Source organism: Sinohyriopsis cumingii, unplaced genomic scaffold, assembly GCF_028554795.1.
Source record: "Sinohyriopsis cumingii isolate HCF-2022 unplaced genomic scaffold, ASM2855479v2 utg000127l, whole genome shotgun sequence".
Classification (NCBI taxonomy): Eukaryota; Metazoa; Mollusca; class Bivalvia; order Unionida; family Unionidae; genus Sinohyriopsis; species Sinohyriopsis cumingii.
In genome coordinates, this window is record NW_028315871.1 from 3,158,280 (window position 1) to 3,175,314 (window position 17,035).

Below are 17,035 nucleotides of genomic sequence, written 5' to 3' on the forward strand. Positions count from 1 at the left end.
ATAATTTTATTGCGAGAAACGCCAGTAGAAACGCTAGCGTGAGCGATGTTAACATCGTCAGTTAAATCAGAAATATAATCTTGAAAGTGTGTTCGCAACAGTTTTAGCTGTTGGTCGTGCGCGTGCGTGATCGGAATAAATAATTCAGATTCTATATCATCCAGACGGTAACTGAACTGTTGCCCCGCACGCGGAACTTCTATACTCCAAGTATCGGGTATTAATTTACTTTTTTCTGTTAGTAATTGATCTGCAAGGAGTAAACAATAACTGTACTCGAGGTCGTGCAATTCCTGCTTATCGGTTATGAAATCTGATTTCACGGGTGGAGGTAGAATCGGTATGACTTCGGGGGGTTTTTGTGGCCACCCTAATACTGTTCGAAGAGAGCTGTTATAAATATCAACGGAGTATCCCGGTGTTGAGATTTCAATGACCGTAGACATCGTTGGTTCATGCGCGGTTATAGATATTTTGGGTTCCTTGCCGGTAATTCGTTTTATTTGGCGTTGTATCTCCGCGTTGATTTCTTCAATCTGATAACTCCCAGTAGGTAGTGTAATTGTATCCCATTCTGGAACGTCATTGGGTTTGTTTTTCCACGAAAACACAAGCGAATTATTCGGCTGCTGACCAGAAAATGATGTCGACCTGATATTGGGCCAGCTGTGATACACACTAAGCTTCGCCAACGCGATTTCATTTACAGGTATTGGAGTTCGAAAATTAATACCGAATTCTGGTTTCGTCGACGATACTGAAATCATCGTGGTCCTTACCGGTGTTGTGTTTGTGACTATTTGTTGAAGCAGTTCCTGTGACGTTGTCATTATTTATTTGTTTAGTTTTCAAATAATCATTGTACGCATCTGACATTAGTTGGAATTCAGAATCTGATATCGACGCGGCATCGCACGATTGTGCGTTTAACGATGATGATATCAGCGATGATAATTTCTGATATGCGGTCGCGGCTGCATTTAATTTTATCATGTAATCGTGTAATTTTGTGACCGAGCACGAGGATATTTTTTTTGCTATAATACTGAAAACTCCCGCCGCGGTAGTTATTATACAAATCGAGATTGTGACCGCGGCTGCCACCGGAGCAACCGCTGATAGTATTACTCCCGTGGATGCAACAACGGCAGATACTGAATAAACCATAGCGTCTAACACTGTTATGCGTCGTTTGTATTTTTTTACTTTTTGATTGGTTATTTCAATGACAGTTTTTAACTCAGATTGCCACTCACGGACTTGATTATATCGATATTGTTGAGCATTTGGAAATGTTGACATTGGAAATCCTTCCCACGTTGACATTATTATTTAAAATCACTGGTAATTTTCAATTACGGGAGGGAAGGTATTGCAGCGACGAATTCCAAACAAAACCAGTAATTGACTGTGTCTAATCCCTCCTGATTTTCAGGTTCCAACGTAAAAGTTTCTTCGGTTGTTTTGTTTATCATCACAGACGCAACTCGGGAAAACTTGTTAGTTAAATCATGCCTGGTAGATATCTTAAATTCTACAGCAGAGATTATTGTCAGTCTGTATATTCCAGTGACTGTTGCAGTATGTGTAATAGTCTTGTTTTGTTGCGACCACGTTTTGAATCCTGATGATATCGTAAATACGATGTTGGCGATATACCCGGAAGTAACTTCAGCGGGGACCTTAATCAAATTGGTTTTGTTAACGATATCAGGAATACCTGATACTATATCGCCCTGTCTTTGTTTAATCGTGCTAATGTCGGTCTTAATATCAGCAAGTTTCACATCGACGACTGGAGGAGACCCAAAGAACTTATCCGCGGATTCACCGGTTTTTTGAAAGTTTCTTTGGAGTCTTTTAAACCCGCTTATGTGAACATCATACTCTAACCGCAGCGTATTTAGTTTACCGTTGATGATGTCCACATACTGTTTGTTTGACGCATCTTGGTCGGATTCGGGATCCGCTAACGCAGTTATTTTGTTGCCGCCGAGGCTGAGTTCTCCGGTCATTGCGTCACCGGTCTTTTTCACACATTTATCAACACCTTTATCAATATTGTCTTTGATGTTTGCGATTGATATATTCGAGTCCTTGATGTGGCCGTCATCACTAAATGCAACGAAGTTATCCTTGGTAGCTCCAAGAATTCTGCGAATTATGTCATTGACCTTAATGTTGCTCGTTCGCAGTTTTCCCTGCCGGTCCTGAAAAACAGCAACCTCATCCTTGTCAACTCCGGCTAGATCCAAAAGATTATCGATTTCATCTCGGGTCGCATATTTTGAGAGATCAACATCTGTGCTTGATTTAATTCTTCGCGTGGAAGATCTTCCGTAAATATCAACCATTATTCTTGTTACCGTTTTTTAAATGTTAAACATTTCTCGATGCGGTGTATTCGTGCACTACTCGATGAGGAGACTTTGCTGGATTTCTTGAGATTGCATCAAGAACACTCAGAACCTCGTTTCCACAAATGGGCGGATCAATTAATGTTTGTGTTGGTAGCGTTGACTGCCACACTGGAATTCCTTCGGATTTCTTAGAAAATCTGGAAACGTAATCGAGGAATTCAACTGGCGGTGCTAGCCCGTACGAATCGAAATAAATAATTCCGCGTGGATCGATCGCGTAAGCAACCCAGTGAGTTCCAGGACCATCTTTGTTGTCAAGATTAATAATGCCAGTTTCTGGAAGTCGCGGCCGCGTCGGTAATTGATCTCGCATAAATACCCCCCGGAAATGTTTTATACGCAATTTTTTAACAGCATCGAGTAAATCAAAATTAGAAGCTGGAAGCGTCAACGCTGGAAGCGTCAACGGCGTTAGATTTTTTTTGGATACCATGATGCGGGAGTTCCCGGTAGTCTTAGTCCTGATCCGCGAGTGGATTTTCCCTTTTTTTTCTTATACCCGTGTCCGGTTGCCTTCTTTAATGCCATTCCAGCTGCGGTTCCAACTGCACCTAACGCTGCTGCCTTTGCCGCTGCGCCAAGTAATCCTGGAATTGCAGCAGCTAGTATTGGGATGAGCGGAAATATTCCACCGGTTTTAGTCATGTCTTTGATAGCTGCAACAGAAAAATCAAGTCGGACACCGGTTTTTGCTGTTAACGCCTTATTAAAATGTTTAAGCTGAGTATTAGTCAACGACAGCTTGTTTGAACCACCAACAAGTTGATCTCGTTTTAGTGTTATTGATGTCCCGCACACGCTTGCGTTCTTCGATTGCAATTTCTTTGTTTGACCGGAAGTCAAGGTAACATTAACGTGACTGTATGACATTATATTTCAGAAACTAATTTAATTGTTGTATATTTTTGGAAAACATCACATATTTTCTACTGGAGCGTTAATAACTCTCATTCGTCCGCCAACACCTTCAAGCAGCATTGCTTTGTCGGAGAGTATAACCGCGACAGCTCTAAAACCACCAGGAATTTCAGGTACGGCTGGAGGTCCAGCCACTGCAGGAACTGCGGCGGGAAACTCACCAACGTTAGCCTTGAAGTGTATATCAACGACAGATTGTTTGGTTAGATCAAGATGTTCCAGCGAAAAGTAATAAATCGGATACAGCGTTGTAAAATCCAACTGTGATATTTGCAACCCGGTATCAATATTTTGATCACGTCCCATAAATGTCATTAGACGATGATACGCACGCGCGACCTGATTGTTTGTATAATCTATCACTATATCTTCGGATGGTTCTTGATGCCCGTTTATTCGCAGCGAAACCCCAGAGACATTAAGTTTGTCAAATATCATATGCGATCGTGCTTGTCTATTTACTCTCGCGTTAGCCTGAAGTGCTATAAAAATATGTCGCGGTGCTGACACACCCTGCTGTGATGAGATATGCCAAGTAAACTGTCCAGCACCGGCGCCTTGAATAGAATCTGTTGTTGTTGTCAACCATGATATCAGTGATTTACCGCCTGTGTCCATAAAAGAGAGTAACCGTTGCTCTTCAGCGAGTGATGGAGTCATTACTGGCATCCACAACGCAAGCTTGAGTAATATTACTTTACCGGCAGCGACAGCAGCATCATCGTCTCGCCAGATAGCGTCGTTGTCGTCACCCTTTCGCACAAATACAACTGTGTGCTTAGCTCCAAAAATAACTTTTCTGACATTTCTGCAGAACCCAAAGATGTGAGACAGTGGAATTACACATGAGAATCTCCTGCGTACATCTAACAACATTAATTGACGTGTCTTAAATCCTAAATTATAATTAGGGTTGGGAAAATATAAATCTTCCACGTCGGCATCAGCAGCAGGAGCAGCGCGGTCAACTGGTCTTCTCAAAATGCTAGGTCTACCATCTGGTTCATCATAATTATCTTTAGCGAACATCATAGTCGGACCAGCCGATCTGGTGTAATCATCTGAGTATCGTGCTAATCCGACGATTGTTGTAGCAACGTCAACATTATCCTGAATCGTTTCAATTTCTTTCCCATCAATGCTGTATGAGGCACTTCTGAATAGTGCCATGATACCGTTGTTAACAAACCCAACTTGGATATTAGCGTCGTATGGTGTATCAATAGGAACATCTGTTACAAGTTCCCCCGTGACTTCAAGAAATGCTTCAGCGGGCAAGAAATATCTACTTGTGTCCTGAACTTGTAATTCAATTCGTCCTCGCTGATTGGGATTTCTTGCTTCGTAAGAATAATACTGATAATCGCGCACGGATTCATCTTTTAGTATTGGTGCTTCCATATCAAATGCTGGATCAGATACGCGTTTAAACATTTTATATAAAATTATTGTAGTCTAAAACGAAGACCACTTCGGGAAATTCCGCTTCCTGATATCAGGCTCGTATTTATTTGTTCGGGTATTTGGGTTACAAGCTCTGCAAGCTTTTGATTGGCGGCCTGATTTATTACTTTACTGACGTCCGCGGGCATAAGTTCAGTACTGGCCAGTTTCACTGGTGGTGGTAATTTAATAGTTTTTGGTCTGCGAATTAATCGTGTCAATCTGTCTTTGATTGATTGAAATGCCTTCGTGGCAAGTTCACCAACACCGCCAAGGGCTTTATCTTTGACAACATCAATAGCTTTCATCGACAATTGTTTTGCAATTGGAATCGCTTTAGGGGCTATTCTTGAAAACAAACCAGTAATTGTATCACCGAGACCATCTCCGTAGGTTGCTCTGTAGATAGGTAATCGCGAGTTCACTACGCGGATTGGTAACACGCTAGCGTGTCCGGGTTGAGAATTGTGCACGATCATTTTATTTAATTATTGTTTCTCTAACTAAATTTACTAATCACTGTAGTAACCATCCGCGAGTTCATCAATGAGTCCCCGGTAAATGCCAATATCCATAATGCCACGCTGAAATAGTCTCTGACAGATATCTGCGGCTTCATTTATAATTTCCCGAGAGTTGTTTCCGGCGCGTTTTCCTCCGATGAGAACTTCTAGCCGTGATACGTCATTGACGATATTGTCAGGACAGATGTGGTTGTTATATCCGCGACCGGTGTAACCTTTTCCTGTTTTCTTTAGTTTTTCTTTTGTTTTATCAATTTCAGAAATTATATATTTTCTTGCATTGGTTTTGTCTAATAAAGCAGCTTTAGCACCACTACTCTTCTTCTTTTTTATCTCATTTATTTCCTCGTTTAAAATTTTTAATTCATAATTTAATTCGATTAGTTTCTCTTCTAGTATTTTTTTTTCTGACGTATCGGGAGGGGTGGGCGACGAAACAGGAGTGGTATCATCATCATCGGAAGCGCTAGCCCCCATTTGTTCACGCGATAAAAATTCAGTCACTGGATCAGGCGGTATCATTACGGGGTCTATTTTTAGAGCTGGTGGTTTCTTCTCCTGCAGTTTTGACTGTTTTTTTATTTCCTTTTCCTGTATTTTTTTCTTCTTTTCTTCCTCCCTTTCCTGCCTTTTCATTTCCATTTCCTGTATTTTTGCCTGCCTTTCCTTTTCCTTTGCCTTCATTTGTTGGTCTCTTATTTCCTTATTAACCCCAATTACGCCAGTTTTTATGAAATTATAGGTATCATCAGTGCTAGATATTCGAGGAATACCTCGGTTTACTTTGTAAACATAATCCCTCCAATCAGCCTGGGTTATGCCCGCGGCAGCTCCTGGGTTTAGAAAATCTTGCCGGTTAGGATAATTTAAAACAATCCAAGTAGAAAACTCCTTAAGTTCATCCACGTTAGTAAGCGGAATATTTTTTATTTCAGTAATACCATCTTCGGTAAATTTATTAATAAATGTTTCCTTAGCAACTGTCACTACTCCGGCGGCACCTGGATCAACTACAACACCTGCATCTGCCTGTTGCTGTTTAAGTTCTTCTATGGCCTGAAGTAACCCTCGTTTTGTTTTGGTAGGGTCAGCAGGATCAGTTTTTCCCATAATTGCAGTTTTAACTTCACCAGTAGCTGCTGTAATAGGCTTAAATAATTCCTCCGCAGATGTTGCAAACTCAACTCGCGATTCTTGTCTTGCTCGTAATTTTTCTTTAACGGAATCATGGACCGGAATAAATTTTTTAATCGCGGCTAGTCGTTGTCGTGCCAATCTAGTTGTAAGTGCTTCTCCGATATTTGCCATTATTTATTTATCAATGATTTAATTCCGTTAACATAAAAATGTTTTCTTAGGAATCGAAGATTTCCGCGGCGAAGCATTTTTGGAAACGCAGAGCATTTCTCTCTGAACCCGTCAGCGGATCTTTATTTACTAAAAATAAGGGTTATTTTATCACAATAAGGGTTTATTTTATTTATTATTCCATGGAAGTGTTATTTTTAAAAAAAAGGTTGGTCTGTTCGCCCCCTCTGCTGCTAAAGAGAATATGAGAGCTCTATCAGTGTATAGAGTGACATCAAAAGAATAAAGGACAGCATGTGTATAACAGACATAATCAAAATAATATATATATTGTATATAAGAAATATCAGAAATCAAAAGAACAAGTAATATGTATCATCTTTTATGAAACAAAATTAGAATGAACTACTTCCATCACACCATGATATATGCCTAAACATGTATATACAGTATGTACTGGAGTTTTACATTAGCTCCACATAATAGGGGCTACATCATGCCTATATAACAGGAAACAATTGTGCTTAATTGTCATGGAAATAGAACACCTTTGAGTAATTTCTGTTGCTGAATATCACAGATGTGATTGTAAGTTGTCACAAATAAACAACTACCACTGCACACATTTCTTACTTGACTGAAACATTTAAATAACTAGGGTAATGATATTTTAAAGAATTCATTGTAGAAGGAATCATTACTATATATGCATAGGGAAAGTACTCAAAGTGAAACAACACAATTTGCTTAAAGTTAGGTAAATTAAATAAATGCCTGCTGAAAATAATGCTATGATTCTTAAGTAAGATGTCTGTTGCTCTTTGTTGTGTGAATGGGGCATTGTACACTTTCTGATTAAGGGATTTATTAGCAAACAGGAAACATACAGGATCAACCTAAAACAAAGCAGAATGAATACTTAATATACAATACTACATATGAGACAAATACAATACACAACCCACACACTGGTATTTCAATATATTTGCTTAATAACAATATAATAAATATCTGACCAGACACAAAGACTCAAAATCTATAAATGTTGCAATTCTCTTGAATTATGACTAGGCCTATGCAAAAGCAGAATGAGTACGGTGTTGTTCATCCAGAGACAAGAGAAGCAGTGCCAAGGGCTTTTATTAGTTGGTATGGGATCAATGTTAGCGCTCCCTTCATGCGCTTCATGCACTGTGCCCGATTGTTCACTCAATCTTTCATGGCTAACACACACCTGGGTCAAAGTTGCCTTGAATAATTATGTTTAAGCCATCTGTATTAAATATTATTTGCTACTGCATAATCAGCAACATTGTTACTTGAATTTGGCTTTTAATCTGTTCATAACAACAAAAAATATTGGGACTGTGAATTCACCACAATAATTGCTCTACAGGCTGACATTCATCAGGAGCAACATGCACATGCCTTTCTAACCAATTACTGTTTTCTACTGGTGCAACTGTCATACAATAATGTAAAATCTGTATCTGAGGAATATGTAAGCGATTGTGTGTCTTTCTGGCCTAGCAACTCGCCCATACAAAACCATATTGATCACACCATTGAATAATATCTGAAACAATCTTCTTAGCCCCAAAACTGTTAAAATTTTATTTCCTTTCTGTCGCTTGATAATACATCTGTGAATATGTAACATGAAGTTACTAAGCACAGTCATGAAGAAATGTCTGCAATCTGATCATCAGCATCTTGTTTTATTATAGCATCATTGTTATCAAGAAAAACACAATCAACATATCTCTAACAGCTGATGACAATGTCAACTTTTCCACAACCAATGTTCCAAATCTAACCTTATTATTAATTACGTACAAATTGGTGTGCCAGAGGAACATGGTAAGATGATATTTTTATAGTTTTTATCATATTAATGCTTGCTGTACGGTTTAGACAGTATGCAGTCGCATAATGAACATGCAAAGCGTAGATTTTCGTCCGCTATAAATAGGCTGAAGTTCAATGCTGTAAATATCTCAAGTGACAAACTTCAATCGGTTTTAAAATATGTTCAGACTGATATTCATTATGCATTTGTTTTAATTTTGTAATGGGACACTGTTTGATAAAATTATGAGAATAAAATCGCATCACTATCAGACAAATGCAAAGTTTCGTTATGATTTTTTTTTTTTTACTTTGACAAACATAGCAAATTAATTACATGTACACTTCATATGGGATCTTAAATTCAAAATGCATTGATAAATTTTGATAGGATCAATAATGTTTTCAAACAAAAAAAAAAAATACAAAGTCTGAAAGTGATAATTTATTTTGCAGGTATTTCATATTGAAACATTCCAAGTGAAAGATGGCTGCATTCCCTGGTCCATTCTGCAAGGAGATAAATATAACATCACAGGACTTAGAAGATGAAACTAACTTGAATCCTATTGAAGAACTAACAAAAGGACTTGTACTTGAAATAAATTCATACGTTGAACACCGTGGCAAAAATGTATATGCCTTGTTCAATGTTATTTCAAAGTTGAACTCCAACTTTGAATGTGTGAATGTAAAATCTCTTAAAACAAAAGTTAGTAGAGTATGTGAACAGAAAAAAAAACTTGTTGCCAAAAAGAAAGTTTCTGGGTTTTAAATGTAAAGGAGCTAATGAATGCCACATTCGGCCCATATTTGACCACGAAAAAAACTGAACAGTGTTTTGTGATGAGGCAGTTAAAAAGGAAACTATTCAGCAGATAGAAAATGACAATTTAAGCAAAAATAAATTTTGCACTAAGAAAAAGCCCAGTGATGTTCAGGCAGGTGGTAATCTTGTTAACAGTGATGAAAATGATAATGATGATGAAACTCTGAAAAAAGAAAATAACTTACTTAAGTATTCAAATAAGAAACAGTTGAAACAGTGCTCAAAACTTCAAAAGAAAATTTCCGAAAATACTGAGAAGTTAGAAAATATTAAAAACAGGATTGGTCACTATTGTGTGCGGAATGTAAATAAAGGCGAGAGACCTCAAAGAAACACTTTCATGCGTTGCGTGACTTGAAATGATTAGTCAGCAGGCTAGAAAACCAAATAAAGATGATGACTGAAAAATTGAAAGAAAGTGAACTAAAGCTTGCAACTGTGACTAATGAGAACCAAGCATCAGCTGACAAAATTACTGTATTGACAGAGCAATTTGGAGTTATTTCTGAGAAAAGAAATAGTGAGAAATCAAAGACCATGTCCCTTCAGAAAAGCAACAGTTATTTAAGAACTGAGATTAAAAGTCTCCACTTGAAATTGAAACAGAGAGACTCTTTAGTACCTGATGATGCTGAAAGATGTAATGCCAAACGTGACAACTGTGAAATGATTAGATCTCAAATACTAGACAAGGAGAACAAAGTAGCAGAATTTGAAGAAGATGTTGATGAAACTACAAATGATATTGTTTAACATCACAGTATGCTTTAAATTAGGTCTTGCAACATTGTTTCAATCACAATTATGAGTAAACATTGCATTTTTGTTGATTTCGAAGTTGTTTAACTTACATATGAACTCTTGCTAATGTGATATATTTTTATTAAGTTAACTGTCATAAAAGTTGTGAAATGTTTATATGATTTTCAGTTGTAAATGAAACTATTGAAGTCAGACAACATATTTAATAAGAGTAATGCATTCAGCAGGAAAAATGCAATCAGAATATCAAATTTCACAATAATATCTCAACGAATAAGAAAGTTATAACATTTTTATAGAAATCAAATTTTACTTCAGTTCCGCGACTGCCACATAATCTGAATACATTTACATAAGACACAAATTCTAGAAATTTGTAAATATTTTGGAACTTAAAAGTTACATAACATTTTTTCTAACAGAGATATTTTAAAACAATAAACTGTTTTGGAATGCTGTTAAACAGATCTATATGAAGGAAGCAAGTGTTTGCAGTTATTTCAATATCCAAAAAATGACTAGGGTTGCTAGACTCTAATGCAGTTTTAACTAACCATGATCAGGTTTTGTGTGATACTGTCTCGCAGCCTGATAACAATATCATTGGATTTCCATGTTAGACTTTCGAAGTTTCCAGTTCAATCTTAAAAAAATCACAAGCATGCCCTGGTCAAAGTCATGAACAGCTGTTAACTCAGCCAAATCTGCTTTTGTGACACACCTGTTTAGATTCACATCAGCACTGTCTTGTTGAGTAGCGTATGCAAATGTTAGCATACATTTTGCATAATGTTAGGTCTACTTTCTAAGTGACATAAAACTTGGTCCAGAACCGCCATGGCATAAAATACCATGGGTTTCCTGAACTAGCTCCAGAACCTCCATGGAATAAAATACCATGGGTTTCCTGAACTTGGTCCAGAACCCCAATTTTTACATACTACTTGTGGCTTGGTATGTCTTCCCTTCCATGTTTAGAATGGATATTATTCTGAAATGCTTGATTTCTGATGAATTCTCATTCTTTTTACAAGAAAGCAGCCCACTGCAAGCAGCCAACTATGTCAACTTGCCTTTACTCCATATTACTTTTATTGGCTTTTAAAGTCATCTGGTTAGTCTTGGAAAGTACTTGTAAACCTATTTGGTCCAGGGGCTGATGCTGTCCACGAATCAATGTTAATGTCATTTTCTTCTTGCAGTCATGGTTTGGGACTGTCAAAGTACTGGATGTTCTGAGTTTGTAAGTCTGAGCTTCTCTCCAAGATCTATATCTCTATTATCTGGATCACTGCGGGCTTTTCTAGGACATTCTTGTTCCTCCTTCTTTGGTCATTCTATATTCCCTGATCTTTAATCTCCTATCAGCGTTTTGACAATGCCAGACAGATTGGAGTATGCTGCCTTCTGCATATTCTACGTTTTTCTTCTTTCTGGTGTTCTCTGCTCTACTCTACGTCTTCAGCCTTATATGCAGGTAATCTCATCCGCTCTTTCTCTCCATCCACCATACTATCATACCTTCTTGTCAGTCTCTGCAGCACTGCACTTATGTTTACAATTACCCAAATTCTGCAGTTTTATGTTGGCAATATGTTTCTCTGCTTCTCTTCCTCAATCCAAAACTGATTTTTTTGCAATACTGTACATGATGGTGACAATGGCTACTCTCTTTCTGTCAGTACTTCCTGCTGACGGTACTTCAAACAGTGGGTCTAGTAATCAAATTCAAACTGTCTCCATGCTGTTTTGCTTGAACTCACAGGCCATTTCACTAAGTGTCTGTTGAATAACACTCCTATTTACCATTGCAGCCCATTTCTTGAGTATCCAACTTCTGTATCCTACTTAAACACTGAAACATCTATGTTGTACCCCACAGAAGCTCAGACAAATAACAATATTCTGCATGATGTTAATTCATGCCTGTACATGCATTTGATCACCAGTATCAGCATCAACATCTATTGTGTTTTGGAATACTCCTAGGAACAAATATTGTGCCTAAACGTGTTTTGAAATCAGGCACTGGTGTATTAAGTTAGTTTCATCATTTTCATTAATTAACACTTCAACAGCAACTCATGCAGAAGCATTTTACTAGTGCTTGCTATTTTCTATCAACTCATCATCATTTTGAATAGCATGTTGATCACTGTCATTATCTGATTTAAGACTATTCATTGACATCCTTTTACTTTTGTAGGTTTTATTTTAATCTGTTGATGAGACTATGGGCATTGTTTTTGTCTTTCAAGCCCTCTCTATTCACATAACTTGTCCAGTTCGTACAGAATTTGAAAATGATGAAACTAAGACTACACCAGAATTTGGAGTATCCGTTACCAGGTTTTTCAAATTCAAGTTTTGGCTTCTTTCTGAGATTTTGACATATTACAGTCACGGATCTTTATATTGAGAGTTTTTACTACCTCCTGATGCTCCTGCTTCAAATTATCTTCTTTTCCTTTTACCAACAGACTCTAAGAACACCAGAAATGGGTTGAATTCACCATAATGTGATGCTTATTATTCAATTTTTATCAGCACAAGCTTTCTTCCTTCCTCCATGATAAGACCGCTCTTTCTTTAAGATACCTTCCATGTTGGATCGAGTGGTGTTTTTTCCTAATTAGTTGCAGCACTGAATCATTCCAACACCTTTGTTTCATCAGAAACTGCTCTGCTAGGTATTCCTCATTGTATAATTTTAAGCCATGTACATCAGCTCAACATAACTACAAAGACACACAAAATTAGTTAAAATATCTGCTTGAAAATCCACTTGAAGGTGAATGGTGCTTTGATGGTAAAGCCTTCAGTGTTATATATTCTATAAATTTGTGGTAGATGCCAAATAGAAATGAATGGAATGTAAACATCTATGGAATATATTTTGCATCTGTCCCACCTGACACCTATTCCTATCCCAATTTGTACAGAGCTTCTTTAGAGGTCCCATTATTTAATGACATGTCCAATTTTAAATTAAATGTAAAACATATAATGTGAATCACTGAAGAATGTCATATTGACCTACTCATGGAGATTGTCGGACACTACCAAATAATGTCCAGTAATATTTTGTCTAGTGGTTAAGGCACCTGGCCTCGAATGCGTGAAGTTGTGAATTCAAACTCTGACAGAATCATACCAAAGACTTTTAAAAATGGTACTAACAGATTTCTTTATTAATACTGGTATTTACCTTCCTTACTCTTTTTGTGTTTCTCATGCATTGTAAATCAAAAAGAATTTAATCAGGAACAAGGTAAAGGCAAACTGTGTTATTGTGGAGTAATTTATTGAACGAGGCTGCAAAAATACTCATTTTTATATAACATTTTTTTTTATGCCAGTGACAATTCTGAAAGACACAGTATGTTTTAATGCCACATATTTCAGAAGAAGGTTCTGAATCTATTGGAAGGTACTTATATGTCTGTTATGACAATGATATTAAAGTCATGATACTGATATTAAAGTTTTAAAGAATTACAGTGTTTAGAAAATAATTTAAGACTGAGATCAAGGCTTGATGATATAACAAAGTAGGTAATTATGTATCATTCTGAGTATATAATTTCTGCAACAGTTCATTGTAATCACAATATATGTAGGGGTAGTTACTTAAAGGGTCTCTACATGGCTCTCATCATGGCCACATTGAATTACTGAACAAAATAATCTGGGGTCCATTGTTAGATCGATTATGTGAAGTTCTATCAAAACCATTTAGAAAGTGTACAAGGAATAGCAAACTCAGTGAAAGTCAGCAGACAGATAACATACAGTGGTGTCACATAAGCTTTTCTAGTTTTAGATCAGTAGAGCTAAACCAGACAATACATTATTATATACTGTATCCATGGTGCAGGTTTGATCCTTATACACTGAGTCCAAACATGCTTTTTACAAACTACCATTGTAACCTTGACCTTTGATCAGGAGTCTCCAAACTTTAAGTAATGCATCTTCAAGTCAACCTTTGTCATTACACCTTCATCAAGTCATGACATATTTATCACAACAAATTCATTCAAATTCATTTCATCAAGTCATTTGACTGAGCAATCACAATATCAGAACAGACAAATTATCTGAGGTGTCAACTCTGGTAACAATCAGTGAACTGAGGTGTATCAGTCCTATGCAAATCTACATTTGATGGTCTTACAGATATATAATAAACGAGATTGTTACAACAGACAAACAGTACACTCCATAACTCAAGCTTACAATATCAACTTGATGCTGTGGGTTCCTAATATATATATATATATATATATATATATATATATATATATATATATATATATATATACACATATATATATATTTGTGGATATACTAGCTATATTGTACATATATTACAATAGATCCATGCTTATTATTCTGTTTATATTAAATTTCATAATCTCAATATTAATTCAAAAATAAAAATAAAAAGTCATTTGTGACAGATACTAATTATTTCACACTGCTCTTTCCATCAAATGTTATTACAAAGAAATGATGTCTAATATTACTACCAATGAAACTAACACTTAAAGCAAGGTTGTTCAGTTCTAGTCCTTGTGTATAATACTAGATTCCATGTAAGACTATTTATATGTTTTCATACAAGGGCTGCTACAGAATTCAACAATATTTCTAAAATGAAATTTTAAATTTCATGATCAAATGGCCACTTGTTTGGCATTAATTAAACCCAAAACCAACCAACCAACTATAGTGTATGCTAAAGACTGACAATCTAATTTAGACTGATATGACCACTAGAAGTTCAAAGTTTCATGTAATAAAATCAAACACAACATGTTACCTTAGCTGTTCAAAGTATTAGTAAAGAACTAAACATAAAAACAGATACAATCATTTCTTATGCTAGTGTTTAAATCTTAGGTTAAGTCCCTCTACTTACCATAAATTGCTTTGGCCTTGAACCCAGTGATGCTGCTCATTCTGATACTTCAGTTAGATCCCAATTATCTGCATTGGTGTCAAAGTCTTGTTATGGGAGCACGTCTGCACTGGTGCATTGTACAGGGCAGTCAATCAAACAACTGGCCATGACACGTAATAAAACACATATCTCTGACGTATATTACATGATAGCAGCTAAATCATAGCTGAAGATGCAAGTTTTATAATAATATTGCTCTTTTATGCCATTTAGATTTCATATTGATTGCATTATAAGCCAAATATCAAGAAATCACCAACAGGCATAACTTATAAATAACCGTTCTTAATATCATGGTAAACATTGAGATCAATGTATAAAACTGAATGTCAGTGTCCACTCTTTTACTAAAGAGATGGACTTTATGATGATGTTCAATCATCACACCCTCCATGATCATACAATATAACTTGCAAATGTCCTTAACAATTTGCTTTAAGTTTTAAAATTCATTTTACTAATCTTCAATTAAATATACATCAATGTAATCTCTGCATTGTTGACTGCAACTGACATAAGCAGCTGCTGTAAATTTCACTTAAAACATTTTACAAAGGTAACACATGTTTAATGACATGAAACTTTGTACCACACCAACCCACACATATCAATACACAGAACAACTCGACTATCGTGTTATTAATCTTGTTTAATCTCAGACCTGGTTAAAAGTGGACATTTTACTGAACATTTTATTCATGAATAGTAGGGGACATCTTTTTAAGTATGACATACAACAAATTTGATAAATGTATGGGTAATGTTGGAAACTCTAAATGTTTGCAATACAGAGAAATAATCTCAATTCAAATATTTTTACATTTTTGTGCTGCTTCCTGTTCATAATTGCATATATGGAATGCACTTTTTATTCCTTTCATGTATATACTTGTATATACAGCTGACTGGATTTTCATAATTTGAAAATATTATGGGCAAATTAAATAATACAAAGTGAAGTATCCATCAATGTTTTTGACTGTGGGTGTTTGCCAACAAGTGAAGTACTTCCAGTTTGGTAAAAGTCCTAACGACATGTATTGCTATTAATATTTGTGTTTTTCTGTACAAACACAGTGTTTGATGCAATAAAAGTTTTGATTTAATTAGTAGTTTCCTTTTCCATAAAGAAGATTTAATTACCAAGTGATATTTCACAAGTTGTCTTTCAGTGCAAATGACCCGATAAGTCCTTGACTTGTAAAGGCAGTAATCTGTTTTCAAGTTGACAATCCTTTTGATCTATTTGTGAATTTAATATATTTGAATGTTCTACATCTTCTAGTAAATGTTTAACCTTGCTCCCTTAGCTTGTAAAGACAGCACCTTCTATTTTCCCATGTGACAGCTCTTTGATCGAACCTTCCATCTGAAACTTGTTCAGTGCAAAATTATAAGGGTTAATTTTGTTAACTGAATGATGCCAACCAAATGACATATTTAGTTGCCACTTTTAATAAATTTCACAGACTGTATGATCAAAGTTCTACTTTCATAGACCAAACTTAGATAAGCACCCACACATGACAGTGAAGCCAAGGTAACTGAGTCGGATGATATTTAGGATAACTAGACATTGATGGAAGACATCAGAACTTTATCAGATGGTGATGATGAATTCTTGGACTTTGTAAAATAGAGTGACGTTTATAAGAAATGCTAAATCTCAAAAATGTAGATATAACTTTCAGTGTTTATTGGTAAGACATATGTAATTACCATAATATAGGATATTGTGAATCGGATCATTCTTAACTAATTTTATACCAATATGTCACCTATAATTCACGGATTTATCAAACAAAATGTCCAGCATTTTGCATTGTAATCCATTTAGTTGTAAGTTGTCAATTTATGTGTGAAATCTTCCATTCAATAATATAATTTACACTGGTGCTGTTGTTATGTTTCCAATTTATCCAGTTTAAATTGTTTATTTTTCCAAAGTACAACTCTGAGTTACTGATGACAAGTCATACCTTCAAATGGATCAGACTTGCAAAATACACTCCAGATT

The 17,035-nt window shown here is 36.1% G+C and overlaps 1 protein-coding gene and 1 pseudogene across 1 annotated transcript in view; one reads left to right on the plus strand and one right to left on the minus strand.

The window, feature by feature from the left end:
* LOC149774848 (roundabout homolog 2-like) overlaps window positions 1–17,035 on the minus strand; it is a 53,455-nt gene that overhangs the window by 25,690 nt on the left and 10,730 nt on the right. The gene's annotated exons all lie outside the window — the stretch shown is intronic.
* LOC149774849 (uncharacterized) lies at window positions 8,949–9,653 on the plus strand (annotated as a pseudogene).